Source organism: Rattus norvegicus, chromosome Y (assembly GCF_021556685.1).
Source record: "Rattus norvegicus strain SHRSP/BbbUtx chromosome Y, alternate assembly SHRSP_T2T, whole genome shotgun sequence".
Lineage (NCBI taxonomy): Eukaryota > Metazoa > Chordata > Mammalia > Rodentia > Muridae > Rattus > Rattus norvegicus.
Genome location: NC_141555.1, coordinates 52,836,485 through 52,853,507, shown reverse-complemented (window position 1 = coordinate 52,853,507; position 17,023 = coordinate 52,836,485). Strand labels below are relative to the sequence as shown.

The following is a 17,023-nucleotide window of genomic DNA, read 5'->3' as shown; positions in this document are numbered from 1 at the left end:
GACTCCATTGATGTACTCCACTCTGAGTGACTGAATGCAAGGGTGTTCATGAATAACCTGATCAGTGCTCAAGTCAACCTCCCACTAGAGGATTATTGAACTGTGCATCATTTTTTATATATTTGTTTATTAAAGGCTATTCTGTGTAATGATAATGAGGAACTTTCTCTCTTTTGTCTTCCCTATTTACAGATTGCTGAATTCCTGGTGATATTATGGTTCCTGAGTCTTCTGCTGTGCTTCTTTGCTCCAATTAGTATCATCCCAATATATGTGTATTCACTTGCCCTTTATGGGTTTATGCACTTCTTTCTTATCAACCCCCCCAAAAACTTTCTACTATAAATCCAGATTTTGGTTGTTTAAACTTCTGGTAAGTCTAGAAGGCATGCACAATATTTTGAGCATAGTACATCACCATTGCCTTCCTCAAATGCCTCACTGGACTGTTGGATTGCACAGCCTTAGAGGGAGGATTCACATTGGGACAAGGGAATAGTGCCCAGACTCAGGAGTAAGTGCATTTGTTGGATACCAGATATACTTGAACATTTATAACATGGAAATCAGATAGTGAATTGATTGTATATATTATAATTAATTAACCAGTGTGGTAAAATATAGCACTTTTTTTTCTTTCTAAAGAAAAGAGAGTCAGGTAGAGTGTTATTGTGTAATCCCTTACTTAGAATTTGAAGGTAGAAGGATCAGAAGTCCAAGGCTACTTTATACTGCATTTACCTCAGTATTCTCTTAGATTTCCTATAACTATAAATCCCTATGATGTGTTTATTTTTGTCTAAATCATATATGTGAGTGCCTACATATATGTATATGTATGGCTACCACATATGTGGTTGTTATTCATGAAAGCCTAATGAGTGTGTCTGATCCCTGAAGGTTGAGTTGTAGACTGTGGTGAACCAAGCATGGGTGATGGGAACTAAGCTCCTTCCTCCACAAAATCAGCAGTACATAACTATAGAGCCACCGATCTTGCATTTCTATAAACTTATTTCTAAATGACGGTTTTGGAAGATTCAGAAAGCTTACTGTGATGATGTTGCAATAGCAGGATGGTATAGATGCGTACTTTGTGAGCAGTGCCTCAGTGAGTCCTTTTTTTCTTTTTTGAATAGGAAGCCATCATTTCATGCATAATTACTTTCACTGATGAGTAGAATGATCCCTGTTGAATGGATGTGTATCTAGGTCTGAACTGTGTGATGATAAATTTAGACTGATTGGTTGAATAGGCTGGAGTGAGGTATAAAAAGGATTAACACACTAGTAAACGCCTTCTTTGAAGCAGTGATTTGTTGCTTTTGTAATATCATTACTAAAACAGAAGTGTTATAGTGTATAGGTCATTTAAAATCAGTTTGAATATTTACTCAAACTCCATTTATAAAATTATTCCCTAAAATGTGTGTCAGAGTATTAACTTAATGTTTTCACCATAGTTTTATTTATTGAAAATGTTTGTAAACTTTTGTCCTAAAATAAATATCTTATTTCCCTTTTTTTCTCCTTTATTTTTACTGAAAAATACTTGGTCTTAAAAATAAAGATTGCTCAACATTTATATTCATAGTTGTATCGGAATCTTTATAATTGACTTATGCTACCTTCTTTTCCCCCCCAAAAAAATTAAGAAATTTAAGTACTATATTTCTGTAAAGTTACTGTGTCAAATATAGTGCATTCTATTTATACTAAGGAAGTCTTTTGTCCTCTATCCTATCATTTTTTTGCCCCAACTAGGAATCCAATTAGATAGCACAAAGTCCCAGACTTTCCAATAGTAACATTACCTCATTCATCTAGTAAGCTAACTAAAGTTTTAAAATAGAGTCCTTAGTTATATCATTAGCGATCAATTTGTTATGTTTTGTTTATTTTTGTTGCTGCTGCTGCTGCTGTTGTTATTTTTCAAGGCACGTATTTCAGTGTGGCCATGTTTGTCTGAGACCAGGATCTACAGAACAGGCTAATCTTGAACTCACCCAGATCTGCTGCCTCTGACTCTAAAGGCATGTGCAATGACTGCCTGGGCACAGATCAGGTTTTACCAATTTTTTGTGTAAAATTGTGTGTGCATGGACATGAACTTAAGGGACCTGGAGAGTGTTCAGTGGTTATCAGCACAGGCTGAGGATCATGGAATCAAAATATATCTGCTCCAGAGACCAGTATCTCAAAACTTGTTATTATTGTTTCCATAGCTAATTCAAACCTTATCTGTTATAGATGATATTCAAGATTGATTCATATTATAAAGTCATGTATCTCTCTGAAGAGAAATGTTTATAGAATAAAGAGAAAGAACCAACCACATCTGAGGGCAGGCCTGCCATAGTTTCCCTGGTTGAATGTGTCTACTAAATAAAAAAAGGATACATCCAGAGAGCTAGGAATTTAAGCTCATTTTCAGAATTACTATAGTGTCAGAGGAATGCAATATTATCTATAAATTTTCTTCTGTATGATAAAGTAAAGGGAGACTAAGAGGATAAAGTTAAAAGCTATCTCTATCCATTCTCCTCCACACAGGTACCACTGGGTCCACTGCACAACAAACAGTATCTGGTTCTCCTCTGCAATGACAGGAATTTTTTTTTATAATTATAACAGGTTTAAAGAAAACCAGTCAAGGTGAATTTGTGTTAATGCGAATAACAAAGGACTAGCTTAGGAAATACTATGAGAAAGTTGACCGTGCTGTTACACACTATGATCCTGGCCTTACTGAGTAAAGGCAGGAGAATTTCAAGTTAGAGGCCAGCCTGGGGTACATAGTGCAGCCTGTCTCAACCTACTCCCCTTAAGAGAATTGTTATAAGAATTGAGCTATACCCATTTATAAACTCTAAGAGAATATATTGCATGAGTTAGTTGCTTAACAACACATTTATCATTATTTTCAGAATAGTGGTCAGAGGTGATTTTTGTGGAAATGTTAAGGCCAACACAGTCATTACCATTACATTAGTGAAATCAATATTATATAGTCTGTGGGTGCAGTCAAGTGGTAGAGTGCATGCCTCATATGCATAAGATCCTGGGCTTGAAACCCAATGCTCTAAGAGTGTCATTTAGGTTAGAGAATGCAACAGACCTCAGATGATCACACTCCCTGCCAGTTTTTCTCTCTCTGATTTTGTGAGACAGGGTTTTTCTGTGCAGCTGTTCTAGAACTCACATTGTAGACCAGGCTGGATAACAATTCAGAGATCTGCATGCCTCTTCTTCCCTCTTTTGGAATTAAAGGCATGAGCCACCACTGTCTGTCCCTTCCTGTCTTTTATAGGCAAAGAAGAGCTTTGTAGTCAGCCAAGTTTACCCTGTCCAACAAATGATTTGTAGTCCAACACCGGGTTACCTCTTGTGCTTACATCACTTATTTTTCTAACTCCGTAGCACAGGCTAGCCTCAAACTTGTTGCACTGCTGCCTCAGCCTTTTAAGTGAAGGCCTACAGGAACGAACCACTATGGCTAGCGTATTCTCTCTCCACTTGGTTTCTGCTTTCCCCAACAACAACCACACACTCATCCACTGTTTACCTTCCAATTTTGCATTCAACTCCTTCCTACTTTACTGGGTTACACACCCTTGTTGTCTTGGCTTAGTGTACGTGTGTTATTTATTGGTTTCCTTTTTAACAGCAGTCATTCTGAATGGTCAGCCTTGCAGTAGAGAACTGATTCTATGTATTCTCATTTTTTCCTTTCTTTTTCTCATTTTTGAGTATTTACTGCTGCCTTTCATAAGGTAGGCTTTGCCAATTTCTGGATGGCCGATCAGCTGAACAGCCTGTCAGTGATTCACATGGACCTGGAATATATGATCTGCTTTTACAATTTGAACTTAAATGGGATGAGAATAAGGGCCTGTTGCCAAATGATCCGCAAGATACAGTATGATTTTGTATTCACACTAGTGAATGCCAGCATAAACAAAGAACTGTTGGGAATGAAAACTTCGACAGTTAATGTCATGATGAAAACTCATCCAATAGCATTACACACAGAATTAAGTGTGCTTGGCACCCTGTTAGCAATCTTCTTATCTGAAATCATTTATTTGGCATTTAAGTTGTGTTAGGATTTTAGTCAACCTCTTGCCAAAACATTTACAACTTACATTTAAAGAATTCTGCAGTTATATCTCAACATTCATATGTGTTGGTAGCTGTATCACAACTGCTAGAGTGCCAGCAGCTAGTCCTCATAGAAATGCTCAGGATGCCATTGTAGGAGCCAGTGGTCCAAGTACTGATTGCTTAGAATCAGGTCGAATGCCTGAGAAAGAACATCCTGGTCAGTTCAGAAGTGTTGACCTTCTTCTGGCTCTTTACCCATGCTTAGGTGAAACCAAGTTAATTTAGTTAGGAAGTTTGCATTAATTACAAAGATCTAAGTGTAGAGAGACCTAGCATGTACTCACAAAAGATAATGATAAATTGGGTATGGCAGGCCACCACTCACCTGCAATCCCAGCACTGAGGAGGCTGAACCGATAGGATTTCCAGTCATCCTGGGGTGCATAAATGAAATCCTGTCCCCAAAACAAAAACTACTGCAGAGCAGCAATAAAAAACAATAATGAGCCATAAGCGTTCTATGATTATGAGGAGGCCATAGAGCGTGTGCTCTGGGTGTATGTTTATAGTAACTTGCCACTTACAAAGCTGTCTCAGTACCCGTAATATTTCTACATTTTCCTATGTTTAAAGTCATATAACAAAGCATGTGTTTTTCTTCCTTTTATTCATAGACTCTTTTCCTATAGTTTTATTACAATTGAAAAAAGTATAAAATTGTTTGAGTTGGTTCTAGGATATTCAGAAATCACAAAAAGAATTGCCCAGTAGTCACATCAGCTTCTCTCGTTTTCTCAGCCACTAAAGAGGTTGTGCAAGTAGTTTCTGCATAGGAGAAAGTGACTGTGAACCCACGGGATAGGGTTTTATGGATATGCTGATGGGTAGTTGTACTGTGTGAATAAATGGTATGAACAGTTAATTTATTTGAATTGCGATATTGTTTTCGTTCTTCTTTGAAATATTCACAGAACCAGAATTTTGCAACAGAAATACATACAGAGTGCAAGCCACTGTTCAGTGCATTCCTGCTTGGCTTCGCTTCATCCAGTGCCTGTGCTGGTACCGTGACAAAAGAAGAGCCTTTCCTCTTCCAGTAAATGCTGCCTGGCAAATACTCTACAACTTTCTTCACCCTGACATTTCCAGCCCTTTACAACACTCACAAAGGTAGGCTGAGTTCTCCCATCTGAGCCCTTACTACTGCATTCTGTTGCCCTGGACTCTGCCGTCGCTGCTGCTGGTTCTGCTGAGGCTTCAGTACCTGGACATCTCACTTTAGCCTTGAATATAGTTTTAATCTCATTTCAATTAACAGTTATTATCACTAAGATTTTCAGTCAATTGGTTAGAATTGTGATGCTGTTTCAATCCTGTCTGTTGCTCAGTGTCTTTAACCTATGGGTGCGTTGGGTTTTAATTTAGTGGTTTAGAGTGTTTTTTTTTTTTCTGTTCGTTTTTGAGGATTTTTTGTTGTTTTTCCTTGGGGGGGTTGGGGAGGTTGAAATTTCCTTGTTTATTAGTGAGGTTAAGAAATGGTTAGGTGCACAAGAATCCCTCTTCCAACCAAGTATTTAATATTTAAGTATTTTCTTTGATGAACATGTAAGGATTGTTTACAGCCCATTTAACTGCAAATTGAGTTCTCTGATCGCTTCAGTTTCTCATTTCCATGTAATCCTGCTATGACTTGCTACTGATCTTCTGTTGGGAATAGAAAAAAAAAAGTCTTTTAAGTTTAGAACCAAATGCAGACACTCAGTTTGAATTTTTACCATTTCCCATGAACTGTCAGTGATTTTCCATCCTTGCACTAAAATGTATTCCTTCTTTGTCTGCTGAGTAGAGAGTATCAGCCCACACCTTACAAAGTGCAAAGAGCTTTGACTAATGCAGATTAGTAAAGAGCTTTTTAAATACGCACGTAAATTGTTCTCAGTAAACTTTTCTGTTCGGCTCTATTGGGAGATATATTCAGAAGTACAAAACTACTGTTGCTGTAATATGTATCTGATGCCATGTCAGATGAGGTCACTGTTAGTTCCGTGATATTGGTGTCCCTGAACTTTCACAGTATGACATAGGGTCTGTGCTAGAATAGTAATGATACATGTAGCCATTCTTGTTAAGTGTTAGAATTTAATTGAGTACCTCAGTGAAGGAAACACATCCACAGGAATTCCATAATTTTAGTTCTTGCTAAGGAATGCCAGTACTCAATACCAGTATGCACCTTGATTTATAGACTTGACAGTTGATTTGGAAAAAAAAAGATGTGATATGGCTTCTTTTACTAAATTATCAGAAACATCTGCCTCCTGTCTTAGATATAAATGAGTGCTGGGGTAGATTATACTAGTAATATATTTATTAGGAAGTTAAAATTGCTGGAAGGTACTATTGACACAAAATACAGCACTTACCTCAGGAAATAAGGAATAGTTAATTCTTGAGGCAAACCTAAGTGCTAGTAGCCTGGGAGCACAGACTCAGATTATAACCACTGGAGGTGATCACATAATATTTTATTTGATACAAAACAAAGAGAAACATAAATAAGTGCATTTATCACATTGATGATCACTGCCAATAAGCAGGCTACAGCAAAACAAGTGGAACTCTGTATAAATCTAGGATGTCTGATAACATGTTTAGCTTTCAGATTGGTAAAGGATGGTGCCCTGCTGAGCATACATTTTAGGGCTCTAGTGAATTTGGTCCCCAACACCCATGTAAAGGCTATGAAAGGCAGCAAACACCTATAACTCGAGCTTTGGGGAGATAGACACTGTGACTTACTTGCCACGCCTATTATGGTATCATTGAGCTGCAGATTCAATCAGAGATCTTGTCACAAAAAATAGGGTGGAGAATGCCTGGGAAGACACTGATGCCAAGCTTCCCACACACAGAGAAAACATTTGACAGATTTGGATAGTCACAGGCCCATTCAGATAAAGGAGTGAACAGTGAGTGACTTTCAAAGGGAAAGTCTAAGGTAGTCTGGTTAGGTTCTTCACACCATCTTCAATCACGAAGCTCGTTATTGAGACTCAGCCTTGAGGAACTTATGTTTACATAAAGACCTTTAACACACAAGAGGATTACAAGTCCAAGCCTGTCTTATTTACAGAGTGAGTTCAGGCCAATCTGGCCGCATAATAAAATCCAAAATAAGTAATATATAGCTTACCTCTAATTCATAGAACTCTGTGGTCTGTCCTTAGCACGATGTAAGAAGAATTACAAAGAAGGTTGGGATGAGCCAGTAAAAATGGCTTCACAAGTAAAGGCACCTGAAGCAAAACTTGACAGCCTGAGTTCAGTCCCTGAGCACGATGGTAGAGAAAAAGAACTACCTCCATCAGGTTGTTTTCTGACCTCTGTGTTTGAACAGTTGGAATATGAGGAAATGGATGCTTTGTCCCCAGTATCACAGGGGGCTGGGGAATGTGAACAGAACTTTGAGCCAACATAATTTACCTATACATGAAGCAGTCCTGTACTAGTAAATACATATATTTCCTATTCAAGTATAGTTTAAATTGGTACAGTTTTACATTGATATATTTGATGCATTGATGACTTATCTGTTATATATATATATATATATATATATATATATATATAATTATATTCTTTTCTCAAAAACAAAAAAAAATATCAGATTACATTATTCTTTCATTACAAGGTACTAAGAGAAGTTTCCTTATATCTGATTTAAAATTATAGAGGTTTGTTTAACTGTATATACTAAGGAATGGTTAAAGTGGTAAATTTATGGAGGTTTAAAACCACATATTTTTGAAAGGCTTCTATTATACTATTTTGTGTAAGCAGTGATCAGTAAAACCCTTAGCACAAAACTCTCACACAGCTTGCTAGGCCACAAATAAAAGTTGACATTCAGAGGACATGCAGGTGAGAATGACCGTGAAGGTCTGATCCTCCTGCCATAACCACTCAAGTTCTGGGATTACAGAAGTGAGTAACCCTGCCTGGCTCCTTATTTTTGTTTTGTGATACCAGGCTCGTTCTCAGGGGTCTGAGTGTGATGTGCCATGTGGTCACTGTGCCATGGGTTCATTCAGCCCCACCATGCAGTGTAAGAGGTAATTCTGCTTCCTTCTCCTGTTTCCCTTGACCCCATTTGTCATGGCTGTGTTTGTCTTACACATTGCTACATCTTTTACTTCACATAATCATTGTAAGAATTGTCCTGAAATCATGGTATAGACTTTATAGGTGTACATGCTGCATGAATGCCCTGGAGAGAAAAATGGTTTGGCCATTTATTAATTTTGTTTATCATATCCCTAAAGTTTTAAATATATTTTAATATTGCTACATATTGGATACACAAATAATTTTTGTACCAAAAAGTCAAGAACTTGGCATTGCAAAATTTTGACGTTGAATCGTGTTCAGGTTTCATTTTCTTCCTTCTTTTCTTCCTTCCTTCCTTCCTTTCTTCCTTCCTTCCTTCCTCCCTTCCTTCCTTCCTTCCCTTTTTTCTTTCTTTAAGATTGGGTCTCATGTCAGGTGGTAACAGTGCATCCCTTTAATCCCGACAGAGGCAGGTAGATCTTTGAGTTTGAGTCCACCCTTGTCTATAGGGAGAATTCCGGGATAGCCAGAGTTACGAAGAAAAGCCCTGTCTCGAGGGAGAAAACAAAAAACAGAACAGAACAGAACAAAACAAAACAAAATGTGCAAGTCTCAAATAAAAATTAAAAAAAGACAGGGCTAGGCCACACATAGGTCTTACTAGCTTCAAATTCATTATGTAGCAAGCATGACTTTGAACTTCCGACTCCCTTCCTTCTATTTCCCTCTTAAGTGCTGGGATTAGAGGAATGTGCAACAACAACATAACCAGTTTTATATGGTGATGGATATCAAACTCAGGGCTTCAGTTTGCTAGGCAGACGTCCTACCAGTTGAGCCATCGCCCCAGCCCTAGTTAGGTTACTTTATTGGACAGTGTCCTAAAAAACAAAGTCTTTAAAAGTAATTACTGAGACAAAAGAATCTAGTCAAAATTACTAATTATCTAGATACTGTTCTATTGAGGCTGTTGCAAAGGAAACATTTGTGAGGAAAAAAGAGTAAAAGACCATGACATGACCTTGTTTAGACTCTGATGTGATTCTTTCAAAGAAGTAGTCTGCCTGGGTTACCATAGTAACAGCACTGTACTAAGTGAACTTTGAAAATTGTTACAGTGCTTGTTTTTTTTTTTGTTTTTTTTTTTTCTGCTGCCTGATTTGTTAAGATGGAGGATTATGCATTAACTCTGCACCTAGAATCATTGTAGGTGAGGATTTAGGTAAGCTATTTAGAAAGATTAATCATGAGGGCCCAGGAGCGGCAGGACACCTGCCTGAGACACCACCGGAACCTGAAAGAAACAGACCGGATAAACAGTTCTCTGCACCCAAATCCCATGGGAGGGAGAGCTAAACCTTCAGAGAGGCAGACAAGCCTGGGAAACCAGAAGAGACTGCTCCCTGCACACACATCTCGGACGCCAGAGGAAAAAGCCAAAGACCATCTGGAACCCTGGTGCACTGAAGCTCCCGGAAGGGGCAGCACAGGTCTTCCTGGTTGCTGCCGCTGCAAAGAGCCCCTGGGCAGCACCCCACGAGCGAACCTTAGCCTCGGGACCACAGGTAAGACCAAATTTTCTGCTGCAAGAAAGCTGCCTGGTGAGCTTGGGACACACGGAAGCAGAATTTCTCTAGGACCGGGCACGTTCTGTGTTTACAGGAAGTCCCACACCCGCGGATCCCGGCCCGCAGCAGCTATCTGCTCCCAGACCTGGTGAGAGAGAGACCCAACCGCCTGGTCGGGTGGGCACTCCTGAGGCTGCAGAGGTGAAGAGACCACCAACACTGCTCACCCCTGCCCACATCCCTGGCACAAGAGGAAACTGTATAAGGCCTCTGGGCTCCCTTGGGGGAGGGCCCAGGAGCGGCAGGACACCTGCCTGAGACACCACCAGAACTTGAAAGAAACAGACCGGATAAACAGTTCTCTACACCCAAATCCCGTGGGAGGGAGAGATAAACCTTCAGAGAGGCAGACAAGCCTGGGAAACCAGAAAAGACTGCTCCCTGTGAAAGACCCCCAGAGAGGACCTTTCCCTCAGGAGGAGTCCCAAGCGCCCAATGACCGAGCCGAGTCCACTCGGATGCAATCAGCAAGAGGGTTTATTGGAAAACACAGGTACCTGCGGGCACACAGTCTCTTCGGAGGACTTGCGCACCCAGCAGCTCCAGCACGGGGCTTTTATAGGGATTGTGGAAGCAGAAGCGGGCGTACAGAAGCAGATGCATAGTTACGGGGATTGGTGGATTCAAACGAGGCACATAGACATGTTCACATATGATTGGCTATTTCACATGATGAGGTAATAAGGTATAGCTACACACATTGGCAGGTTTGGGGTGTCCTGGATGTCGGGGGCTGGGGGCTTATCTCTTCCTGCCAGGTGGCCTGTGAGTGGTACTCCTGGTCTGTTCTGCATTCCTTTCCTTTTATGGTCTGTTAGTTTTCACGGTGACTCGGCCCTAGGTATCTGGGCGTGCCTGGGCTCGTTCAAGCCTGTTGCAACTCTGAGTTAAGACTCATGGGGTGGGTCTTTCATTTTCCCCCATTTTCTTTTAGACTTGAGTAAAATCCTTTACTCAAATCGAATTCTAAGGAATCTCTTCCTGTTGTCTTACCCTCTGGTATTGTTGGGTGAGAACAAGCGTCTGAATGACTGAGAGTCTGTTCTTTATGAACTGCATCAATCTGTTTAGAATGCAGGGGCCAAAGAGGAAGATTAGGAGGAGGATGATTAAGGGTCCCATCAAGGTGGACACCAGGGTAGCAAACCAAGGGGATCGGTTAAACCACCCCTCGAACCAGCCTTGTTGGGAATCAAACAGCTTCTGTCTCTGGGCCAAGCGTTCTCGGAGCTTAGCCATGTTATCTCTCACTAATCCTGTATGGTCTGCATAGAAACAACATTCTTTCAGTGTAGCACACAGGTTCCTTCTTTAAGGAATATCAGGTCTAATCTTCTCCTATTCTGAAGGACTACCTCTGAGAGGGAGGTTAGGTATTCTTGGAGGTCAGCTAAAAAGTCTTTCACTCTTTTTATATCTGAGTCAATGGCAGTTCTGAATTCTCTATAAACCTTGCATTGCAGGGCAATGGCAGATGTCCTTGTGCTGCCCTTGCAGCACCTAGATAGCCTTAAGTAATTCTCAACTCTTTTTTTTTTTTTTCTTACTAAGTCTTTAGCATCAGGATTCCAATCTGGACACTATCTAAACCTACACACCAAGGTCATGACTAGCTTTTAGAACTTCTAAACTTATACAGATTGTGATCCCTGAGGCACAGTCCCAAGAAGTGTTAGGAGTACTAACATATGCAATGTTACATCATTTGTAATAGAAATCAAGCCTATCCCCACACCTATCTTGATAAAACCCGGGGCAAACATGAAATTAAGTCTAGGGAGCTTTTTGAAGATCTGAGTTTCCCTCTAGGTCCCAGCTCTCAGCCCCAACAGCTAGTACACGGCTGGTGAGGGTTGAGAGTTGATGGCTGTCAGGGTGGTCAGCAGAACCAGGTACGGTCCTTTCCAGTGAGTATCTGGGTTCGGTGCCATCGTATGTAGCCGAGTCTCCGACCTGGAACTGGTGAGATGTCTCAGGGGTCCCCAGGGCATAGGTTGCTGCCAGCTCTGAGCAGATTTCTTTCTGTATCACCTGTAGGTCTTTTAGCCTGGCACACAAATCATTATTACTATGGCACTATGACATGTTGGTTCAGTAACATCATCTAATACAGTCAGTGGGGCTGAGGCCCCATATAAGATCTCAAAGGGGGTAAGGCTGAATCTGGAAGGGGTATTTCTTGCTCTGAAGAGAGCAAGAGGGAAGGAGTGTCACCCAGTCTGCGCCAGTCTCCATGGTTAATTTGGTCAGGGTCTCTTTTAGAGTTCTATTTATTTACCCTACCTGTCCTGAACTTTGAGGTCTGTAAATACAATGTAATTTCCAATCGACCTCTAAATACTTGGCCACACCCTGGCTTACCTTGGCAACGAAAGTAGGGCCGTTGTCTGACCAGATTACCTTGGGCATTCCAAGAGGAAGATTTCTTCCAGTATCTTCTTGATGATTGCAGAGGCCGTCTCTCGTTTGGTGAGGAAAGCTTCTATCTATTCCTGAAAAAGTATCTACAAGCACTAGGAGATACTTGTGATTATATTTTTCTGGTTTTATCTCAGTGAAGTTCACTTCGACTTTTCACCAAACTCTCTAGGTCTCTTTGCCCTGTTTGCTTGCTAAGCATTCACTTATTGACATACCTTATACTTTCTACTGCCTCTCTGGCTAAAATCATAAAGTCTATTACATACACTTAACTACTTGGACAAACTTTTTATCTCCTAAATGAGTCCATTTCTGTATTTGGCAAAGTGAGTCTTTTCTTTGTTCTCTGGGGAGTATAGCTTTCCCCTCAAGTGTGCCATTGTCCTTTATCTTTTAAGCAATTTGGGCCTTTTCTAAGTGAGGCCATCCCTTAGTCCAATCCTAGTTCTCAGTGGCTGTCTCTTGCAGGCCTGCAACCAGGATGGGCTCCTGCATAACCATTTTTCGAGCCACTTGATCTGCTTCGTTATTGCCCCATGTCACTGAATCTCTTCCCTCCTGATATCCTGAGCAATGAATAGTACTCACAGTTGTTGGCTTCATCAGGGCATCCAAGAGATGGCAAAGGCATCTGCGGCACTGATGTACTGGGGGGTTGAGGTTCAGCCATCCTAGATGACATTGTGTTGTCCACCATGGCAGCACCCACTTATCTCTGACCTTCATGAAGAGAACTGTTCCCGTCTGTGGACAAGGTAGCCTCGGCTTTCAGCAGGGGTCAATCAGCCAGTCGCAGAGGTCTTTCCACCACCCATGGGCTTCTGCCAGTGCTTGACACTCGTGCTGTGGTGGCTCCAGGTCGGATTGGGCAGCAAGGTGACCAGATTGCCCCCAACAGGTGGAGAATCTAGTCCATGGCAGCTGACCAGTGGTCCCATCTTTTGGGACACTCTATTCAAAGGCAAACATCAGCCACTCTATCACAGTTTAAGTCCTGGATTGGGTGATAATTGTTAGTGCCCGGCTGGCAGGAGTGATATGTTCCAAGTAGAACAGCGCTAAGCCATTCATCTCCCAGCATCAGGTACTGGTGCACTGAGACAGGTCTTAAGCTCCGCATACACAGTCTGTAGATATGCATACACATGGCCTCACCCAGCCATTTCAGCCCACGCAAGCCATTTTGGGGAGCAATTTTCTCATGAGCAAGGGATGGGGGCAGTCAGGGATGACTATGAACTAGTGGGTTACCCGGCCCACGCCAAGGTCCACTGTTCTTCGGGCAGTCCATAAGTATTGTTTGTTGCCAGCAGGCCCCTGTACCCAAGGTCTTTGGATACTGGCCCACTGGAGCATAGGAGCACAGAGCATTGGGTCCCTGTATCCACAAAACAACTGGGCGGGCTTCCCTTCTATCTCTGTGCATAGCCAGCACCAAGAGGCTCTCCAGTGTCCCCTCTTGTTCTTTCTGGGGCAGTCCCTGACCCAATGTCCTTTTTCTTCGTATTAGGCACACTGATCTTTAGCCAGGAATTCTCTTCTGTTGCCAGGTACTATCTTCCTAAGTTCCCTAACTACTGTGGCCAGTATATGTTCCTCTCTTGTCTTTTATCTCTCTTTAGCTCTCTAATTTCCTCTTCTTTTTGTCTCTTTTCTTCCCTAGCTTCCTGCTCTTTTTATCCTCTTTCTTCCTGTCTTTCTTTCTTTCTTTCTTTCTTTCTTTCTTTCTTTTTTTTTTTCAGTCTCTCTGCATCTTCTTCTACAGCTATTAGGTGCTGTCCACTTTTCTAGACAGACCCTGAACCACGCATCAACTTATTTTCTCTGCAACTTACAATAACTCTCTCAGTGACTTAGCTTTACCCTTCAAGTTTCTGTAACTTTCTCTTCATATCCTTTCCTTATCTTAGCCAGATTGGTGGGGCATTTTCCAGCCCCTAGGAGACCCACCCTCGGAGCCTGGGGGCAGACCTGGAGCACTCCCTACCTTCAGGGGCATTGAAGTCAACAGTCAGGAGCCTTCCATCCATGTCTGGAACATTCTTTCTGGCCTCTAGCAGGATTCTGTCTTTCCTCAGTGGTAAAGAAGATCTGTAACAGTTACTAACAAGCATCTCACGTGGGATGGTGAGAAAACAAGAAGGGAATCTAGAGGAGAGAGGTCCACTGAAGAGGACAAATAGCATTTAGTCACACAGCTAAACCAGGAGGCCTTTTTTTGGACAAAAAGGCCACTGTAAATATAATCACAAGCTTTGTCTATGAAACAGAAAGGCGAGCAGAGAGGCAGCCTAGCTGTTACCGGCTGTCTCTCTGGGCTTAGATTTTCCCTTAAGGAGTACCTACCTCCCTTCAGTGTCAGCTTGGTGGCTTTGCCTCTCAAGAGAACCAGCCTCCAAATGACACTAGGCTTCTAGTAACAACTAATAACAAAAGGATGGAGAGATGGTTAGAACCTGGGTGCTAGATACTAAGCAGCTGACAAAAGAATTGTAACCAGTTCACCTGGGGCTTTCAGGACTTTAGTAACAGCCCTTTACCAAACTGTCTCAGTGGGCTATAGGCCCATGGAAAAGAAAACATTAATCCTGACTGGCAAAACAAAGTTCTTCACAGTTGTAGATTCTTTGAAACTATTTTAGGGGCTCTTTTTGTCCCCCAACCTGGGGCATTTTAACCATAGGGGCAGGAACTGGCTGCTGTGGGGATAGGACCAAAGGCACTCTCCATGTTAATGATGATCAGTGAGAAAAGTAATTTAATGTTGGAGACTGACTCCTCCCTTGGAATAAGGACAGCAGATAAGGCAGGCTTCCTTAAAGAACTTCTCTAAATGAGCGCTCTCCTACTGTGAGCAAATGTCAGAAATTCCTTTCCTGTTCTTGTTTTCCTTATAGCCCCACTTAGCTCTCAGCCTTTTTAGATCATTCTTCCTGTAGCATTTCTAACACAGCCTGTCCTTTTTTTATAGCCTGTTAACAGCATTTCTGATCTTTTAGGCAGCTATGCACTAAGTGCCATACCGGCTGAAACTCCGCCTTTAAGATTCCTTACTCCCAAGGAAAATTTAAATCTTTCCCAGTTCATCACAGCTGGCTGCGAGCATAAGCACAGATAAAACACTATATGTTTTTGTTTTGTTTTTCTTTCCTTTTTTCAGAGCTGGGGACCGAACCCAGGGCCTTGCGCTTGCTAGGCAAGAGCTCTACCACTGAGCTAAATCCCCAACCCCCAAAACACTATGTTTTAAAAATTAACTTTGGCTATCAACCAACACACTGCCACTAGAGCGGGGTCTACAAAATTAAGTTTCTTACTCACTAAGCGTTAAGGGGACCAAGTAAAACTCTTCGACGAACAAAGCAAACAGTTTCATGATTTCAAACACAGTCGTCGGTCCAAGATTTTAAACACAGTCGTCAGTCCAAATTCAAACACGAAACAAAAGTCAAAAAGACACTAACAGACACAACACGTCCAGAAAACCACAGTCAGGTCACAAAGAAGACAAACAATTCCAACAGTCAAACAAGTAACAAGCAGACGCGCCGCGCAGGTTCGGTACCAAACTGAAACCAAAAATTCAGACGGAGTCAGCGAGGGTCTTGGATCCTCTACTCCAATAAAATTCAGACGGAGTCATCAAGGGTGCGGATCCCTCCGAAAACGGACGGAGGTGCCACGGATCCGGATCTCCCTCTCCTCCAACCACCCTTGGAACGTCTTCCAGGGCTGCGGGGGAGAAGTCCGAGCTCGTCAGATCCTTCTCTGGCCCGCCCAGATAGTCCCCAGATCTGAGCCTATTGATCGATCGTTCACAGGACAAGACACAACAGACAAGACAAACGCCGGCCAGCTTACCTCCCGGTGGATGGTCGGTGATCTCTGGGCGGAGGGTCTCCAAACCCCGGGCGAGCCCCCATAATGAAAGACCCCCAGAGAGGACCTTTCCCTCAGGAGGAGTCCCAAGCGCCCAATGACCGAGCCGAGTCCACTCGGATGCAATCAGCAAGAGGGTTTATTGGAAAACACAGGTACCTGCAGGCACACAGTCTCTTCGGAGGACTTGCGCACCCAGCAGCTCCAGCATGGGGCTTTTATAGGGATTGGGGAAGCAGAAGCGGGCGTACAGAAGCAGATGCATAGTTACGGGGATTGGTGGATTCAAACGAGGCACATAGACATGTTCACATATGATTGGCTATTTCACATGATGAGGTAATAAGGTATAGCTACACACATTGGCAGGTTTGGGGTGTCCTGGATGTCGGGGGCTGGGGGCTTATCTCTTCCTGCCAGGTGGCCTGTGAGTGGTACTCCTGGTCTGTTCTGCATTCCTTTCCTTTTATGGTCTGTTAGTTTTCACGGTGACTCGGCCCTAGGTATCTGGGCGTGCCTGGGCTCGTTCAAGCCTGTTGCAACTCTGAGTTAAGACTCATGGGGTGGGTCTTTCACCTGCACACACATCTCGGATGCCAGAGAAAAAAGCCAAAGACCATCTGGAACCCTGGTGCACTGAAGCTCCCGGAAGTGGCGGCACAGGTCTTCCTGGTTGCTGCTGCTGCAGAGAGCCCCTGGGCAGCACCCCACGAGCGAACCTGAGCCTCAGGACCACAGGTAAGACCAAATTTTCTGCTGCAAGAAAGCTGCCTGGTGAACTCAAGACACAGGCCCACAGGAACAGCTGAAGACCTGTAGAGAGGAAAAACTACACGCCCGAAAGCAGAACACACTGTCCCCATAACTGACTGAAAGAGAGGAAA

The 17,023-nt window shown here is 42.4% G+C and overlaps 1 pseudogene; it reads left to right on the top strand.

The window, feature by feature from the left end:
• The window catches only part of LOC134484512 (solute carrier family 53 member 1-like), a 78,276-nt pseudogene that overhangs the window by 41,898 nt on the left and 19,355 nt on the right, over window positions 1-17,023 (top strand).